Raw genomic sequence first — 6,606 nt, 5'->3', positions numbered from 1 at the left:
CAAAAAATAAAATAGATCCTTATGATGTGGGAAAAATGCAATAATAAAATAGATATTGAAAAAAGCATCCTTGTTAATCACTGTTGCAGATGTAAGAATGGCCAAGCTGGAGTTCTGGATATCAGCTGTTATGGATTTGAGTCAAATCATCTTCTTTTGGATCTGTAGAAATTGCTTTAGTTAGTCTTTCTGGAATCCAAATCGGCTGCTGTTCTCCCTGTGGAAAAACAAAAACAGAACCCCGACTCCAGACAATCACTGGGTCAGGACCTTTCCATTGTTCTGTTAGAATATCTTTTCAAAGTACCTTAGGCTTATGAACATTTTTTGGATACATATGCCTTTCCGCAGCACTAAGTCCTGATGAATCCAAATTTAAAAGTTTAGAGTAAAAAGGGTTATTTTAAGTTTATCTTTGGGGGATATATATACCCCTTTCCCATTTTTAAGATTAACTAGGCTTCGAATGACGCAATCTTTCCTCTGTCATGAAGGCATCTTAACCACCTTCAAATTAACCTTTTAAAGCCTTCCAATTATCATCTATACTGTACTTTTAAATGTACTTTTTCACCACATACAGGTTCACTCTTTTAAACGAGGCTTAGATTCTGTTTAAATCACTTTAATGTTAGTTTACATGTCTGCCCTTCAACCAAAGGCCTTTTTTACTCCATTAAGAAGCTTTGTCTCAATCTGCCATGTACAAATACCTTTTTTTTTTCTTCCTTTCTCAAGCTTTTAAAGTAAGTCTAGTTTCCTCAAAATCTTTTTAAATGGCATTTTACAACTTTTTACTTTACCACAGAGATTATCTCACCTAGAAACATTTTTTTAACCTTCCATATTAAAATATATTTCACATCTTTAATCTTAATCTCTTTTCTAGCAGTTAACCCTTTTTATAAATTCACATTCTGAAATAACCCTTATAAAATTTCTGATTTAGACAAATTACTCCACTTTAATAAGATGAAATACTTTCATGTTTTTTATGGTACTATAATACTATAATTGAAACCCAACTGAAACTTCTTATACTCTTTGTATGTAAATTACACCTGATAGAATCTTAACACTTAGTAACCTTGTTTCAGCAAAGCCTCGTTTAAAATAGTGAAGCGGCATTTGGCGGTCCGTACGGGGAACATCTGAAGAAAAGGTAAGTGAAATTGTTCGTCCCTGAAGAACAGCGAAAGAATGGGTGAGCATTTCAAAAAGCAATGTGTTTTTGTTTTGATATATTTTGTTTTTATTTCAAGTTGCCTTTTCCTAGAACTTTCTCAGGCAAACTGGGGAAATTGGTTGACTCAAAGTTTGAAGTTGTTCACCTCCGAGGAAGAGAAATTGTTAGAGAAAGGAGGCAACCCAGTAAGACCAAGAACAATTAGGGCATATGTTGATACAATACAAAAATGTAGCCCATAGCTTTTTAAAGACAAGTTATTAAATATATCCATGGGACCATCATGGTATCCTGTAGAAGGATTTTTCTTCAACAAGAAAGAGATGGTTAGTTCTGTTTACTAAATTTGTCTAAGGTCTTGGTTTCTACAAAGTTCTAATTAATTTACAAAACTAAAGTGTTAAAATATCAACCACTAAATATGAAATCAAGTACTCTTTACTTATTAAGTTCCATAAGGTAATATATTTAATCATTATGTGTATTTTCATAAATTGGTGAATGGAAAAATGTTTAATATTGCTTTGGTCTATGTCTTTGCTGAAGCAAGGTCACCTTACATGCAATGTCCTGCAAAATGTCCTATTTCCATGAGTCCTTCCACTAAAGAAACATGGGGGTACGCTGGCAAGGAAATTGTCATACCTACTTGGCTGATGGCTCCCAGCACCATAGTATGAAGGTTCAAGAAGCAGGAGCTTGGATATCTAAGGCAGGAGGATGATTATCACACTACAAGAAGAGTTCATTTACCATTTTAGTTCTATCTAAGCACTTAGTGGATTGGATGGTGCTCATCCATATTGGTGAGTGCCATCTTATTTTGCCATCTTATTTCCTCCAGAAATGACTAACAGTATGGTTTTACCAGTCTTGATGTCATGCTGTTATAAAACTTGCTATGTGAAAGAAGTGAAAGAGGTGAAGAAACCTATATAACAAAAAGTACAGAACCCTAAAGAAAGAAGTCAAAGAATACCTTAGAAGATGGAAAGATCTGCCTTCCTCTTGGATAGGCAGAATTAATATTATCAAAATGACCATACTTCCAAAAGCACTATACAGATTGAATGCAATTCTGATCAAAATCCCAATGACATTCCTCATATAAATAGGAAAATCAATAATGAAATTCATCTGGAAAAGAAAGAGACCCAGAATAGCTAAAGCAATACTTAGCAGGAAGAGTAAATCAGGTGGCATCACTATACCAGACCTTAAATTATACTACAGAACAATAGTATCAAAAACAGCATGGTATTGGCACCAAAACAGACTGGTAGACCAATAGTACAGAATAGAGGACACAGAAACTAACCCACAAAATTACAATTATCTTAGATTAGACAAAGGTGCCAAAAACATGCATTGGAAAAAAGATAGCCTCTTCAACAAATGTTGCTGGGAAAACTGGAAATCTGTATGCAAGAAAATGAAATTAAACCCCTATCTCTCAATATGCACAAAACTCAACTACAATGGATCAATAACTTAGGAATAAAACCAGATAACCTGTGTCTGGTAGAAGAAAAATTAGGCCTTAATCTCCATTATGTGGGATTAGACCTCACTTCATTAATAAGACTCCTGTGGCACAAGAATTAAAATCAAGAATCAATAAATGGGATGGACTCAAATTAAAAAGTTTCTTCTCATCAAAAAAAAAAAAAAAAGAAAAACAATCTGTGAGGTGAATAAAGAGTCTACATCTTGGTAGCAAATCTTTACCCCTCACACATCAGATAGAGCACTAATCTCTATGGTACAAAAGAACTCAAAAGTTAAAAACCAAAATAAATAAATAAATAAATAAATAAATAAATAAATAAATAAATAAATAAATAAATAAATAAAATAACCCAATAAATAAATGGGCCAAGGACCCAAACAGACACTTTTCATAAAAGTATATACATCAACAAATATGTGAAAAATGTTAATCATTGCTAGCAATTAGATGATGTTGTGCTGTTATAAAACTTGCTACATGAAAGAGGTGAAAGAGGTTAAAGATCTATATAATAAAAATTACAGAACCCTAAAGAAAGAAGTCAAAGAATACCTTAGAAAACGGAAAGATCTACCTTCCTTTTGGTTAAGCAGAATTAATATTATCAAAATGACCATACATGCATTTAGAGAAATGCAAATCAAAGCTATTCTAAGATTTCATCTCACTCCAGTCAGAATGGCAGCTATTATGAAGATAAACAACAATAAATGTTGGCAAGGATGTGGGGAAAAAGGTACATTTATACATTGCTGGTGGGATTTCAAATTGGTGAAGCCAATATGGAAAGGACTATGGAGATTTCTTGGAAAATTGGGAATGGAACCACCATTTGACCCAGATACCTGTCTCCTCAGTCTGTACCCATAGGACTTAAAAAACAGCATACTAAATGGACACAGCCACATCAATGTTTATAGCATCCCAATTCACAATAGCTAAACTGTGGAACCCAACCAAGATGCCCTTCAGTTGATGAATGAATTTTAAAAAAAGGTGACATATATACACAATGGAATATTACTCAGCAATAAAAGAGAATAGAATCATGGCATTTGCAGGAAAATGAATGGAGTTAGAGAAGATAATGCTAAATGAAGTTAGCCAATCCCCCAAAAAACAAATGCCAAATGTTTTCTTTGATATAAGGAGGCTGATTCATAGTAGGATAGGCAGCGGGAGCATGGGAGAAATAGAGGAATACTAGATAGGGAAGAGGGGTTGGAGGGGAAGAGAGGGGGCATGGGGTTGGAAATGATGGTGGAACATAATGATCATTATTATCCAAAGTACATGTATGAAGACATGAATTGGTGTGAATATACTTTGTATACAACCAGAGACATGAAAAATGGAGCTCTATATGTGTAATAAGAATTGTAATACATTTCACTGTCAAATAAAATTAAAAAAATGATAAATGATCATAAAAATTATGAAAAAATACACTTGAAAGATTTTACCAAAAATAAACAGTATCTTGGTGTTTTTTTGGCTTTGTGTTCTTGTGAGTGTATGTTCATATATTCATTCATGAACACATGCATATCATTCAGATTACAGAAATTTTTGCAGATTTTCAGTTTATTTTATGTAATATGTATTGCACTGAATCTACAAAAAAATTCTAGATAATTGTTATCTCAATATAAAGTGTTTCAATCCAGTCGATCGCATTTATCTCCAGGTAGAATGCTTCGTGCACAATTAAATATGATTGGGAATCTTTACTTTGCACTTGATTATCAGTTTTCAATCTTTTACTACTTTAAGCTTATTTTTGGAGATACCTTTTATTGTATATAAAAAATATAATTAGCTTTTCATGAAAATCTATCATTCACTACTTTGTTGGAATAAAGTCTAACCAAAGTTTCCACCCAATCTTGCATTTTAGTTTGTTATAAATAAATTAACTTATGAACTGAAAATCACACACACACACACACACACACACACACACACACACACACACAAGGATTGTCCAATAAATTTTACATGAAATATATTTTATTCTATAACTTTGACCCATCTTAAAAATAAAAACCTTGAAATTTTACTTTACATTGCAGGTTGTATGGAAGAATAATTTGTTTGTATCTGTCATGCTTGAAAAGTTAACAGTTTTTTCTGTCACTCCTATATATGTTTCATTTTAAATAATGATTACATAGTAACCATTTGAAAGTAAGATGATGAGATAGGTGAAGCAACTGACCACCAAGATGTCACAAGGTACCTACTCAACAATTTGAATACACCCTTACCTGTTAAGTAATGAAAACATAAAAAGTTATGTGATTTATGCAGCTATTATACAATTTCATTATAATATTAAGAATATTAGGTTATGGAAATACTCCTTGATAACTAAATTATAATTTTTATCACAGATGGATTGAAATTTTATGAAAATACAGTCTTTTTCTGTGCCTGTTAGGTGAATACATGAATTATTTTTCTTTTAACATGCTAGTGAATTACAATATTTAATTTTCTAATGTTAAATCAACCTTGGATTCCTGGAATGGATCCAACTTTATTTCTGAATTCGAGTCAAACTGCGTGTGCTTCACTTAAAATTTTTTGCATTCATAATCACGAATGAGATTAGCATGTAATTTTCTTTTTGGCAATGTCTTGATCAGGCATTGTATTACAGTTGTACATTTCTTAGAAAACAATTTGAAATCTCTAGAATAATTTGAATAAGGTTGAAATTGTTTATTACCTAAAAATTTTGTAGTTATTCATTGGAAACTAAATCTGGGCCTATTATTAGTTGCAAAATTTTAAATGTTTGACTCCATTTAATTAAAAAAATATATGATTAGTTGTTTTTTTTAGAATATTTAGTAAAATCATTGAAAAATAAATTCAACTTTTCAAGAGACATAGTTTTATATAATATATTTAAATTTTATATGTGAACTTATCACATCACTACTTATATAATTATTTATTTATTCAAGATTCTTATTTTTATCTTTGTTAATTATGTTAGTCTACCATGTGGGCTTTTTAAAGCAATTTTAATATTCTTTAACTCACTTTTCTTTTCTGTTTTAATAATTTCTGCTTTTATTTTTCAAAACATCTTATTTCATATCTCCTTTCATACACACAATAAGCACGTCCATTTTAAGTACTGTGTAGCTGTACATCATAAGTTCTTACATTCACCATTTTTCTTATCTTTATCTTCAACTGAATTTTCAGGTATCCATTAGGTTTTTCATTACTGGTATGATTTTTCATGTCCAAATATCTATATTTTTCTGGGTACCTCTTTCTAATTTATCTCTCATTTGTTTTATAATATGAATATCCTATAAATATTTTAAATTTTGTATAAGCCAGACTTTGAGGAAATTTTCTTGGCTAGTGCTGATGAACCTGAAAAGAATACACACTCTTCACTGTAGGACACTGTTTTTAGATATCATGTTAATATTGTTATTTCAGTTAGTGACATGTTTTATGTAATTCATTTTTTTTAAATTTTTGATTTATCAGTTACTGACAATCAATTTGACAAATTCATAATTATATTTATTTTTGGTTTGTTCTTTCTCTCTCTCTCTCTCTCTCTCTCTCTCTCTCTCTCACACACACACACACACACACACACACATACACACATACTCCAAAAGTAATGGATAAGTTGCCAAGTAATTTTTCTCAGTACAATGTGTGATTCCACCAATGTTTTTACTGGCTCCTAAAATCTAATTTTGATTTTAGGTGTACTATATTTTCCATATATTTTTATGTGTGTTCTATAAATCTCTACATGTTTAGTATTGCATGATTGAATTCTTATGTGTGTAAGTGTGACTTCCCTGTCTTTATGTATTGGGCACGAGAGGCAAATATGGGAAGAAAAGTAAATATGGCTTGTGATTTATAG

Source organism: Callospermophilus lateralis, unplaced genomic scaffold (genome assembly GCF_048772815.1).
Source record: "Callospermophilus lateralis isolate mCalLat2 unplaced genomic scaffold, mCalLat2.hap1 Scaffold_103, whole genome shotgun sequence".
NCBI classification, from domain to species: domain Eukaryota; kingdom Metazoa; phylum Chordata; class Mammalia; order Rodentia; family Sciuridae; genus Callospermophilus; species Callospermophilus lateralis.
The sequence above is the reverse complement of the archived record's forward strand: the minus strand, read 5'-3'. Positions refer to the sequence as shown.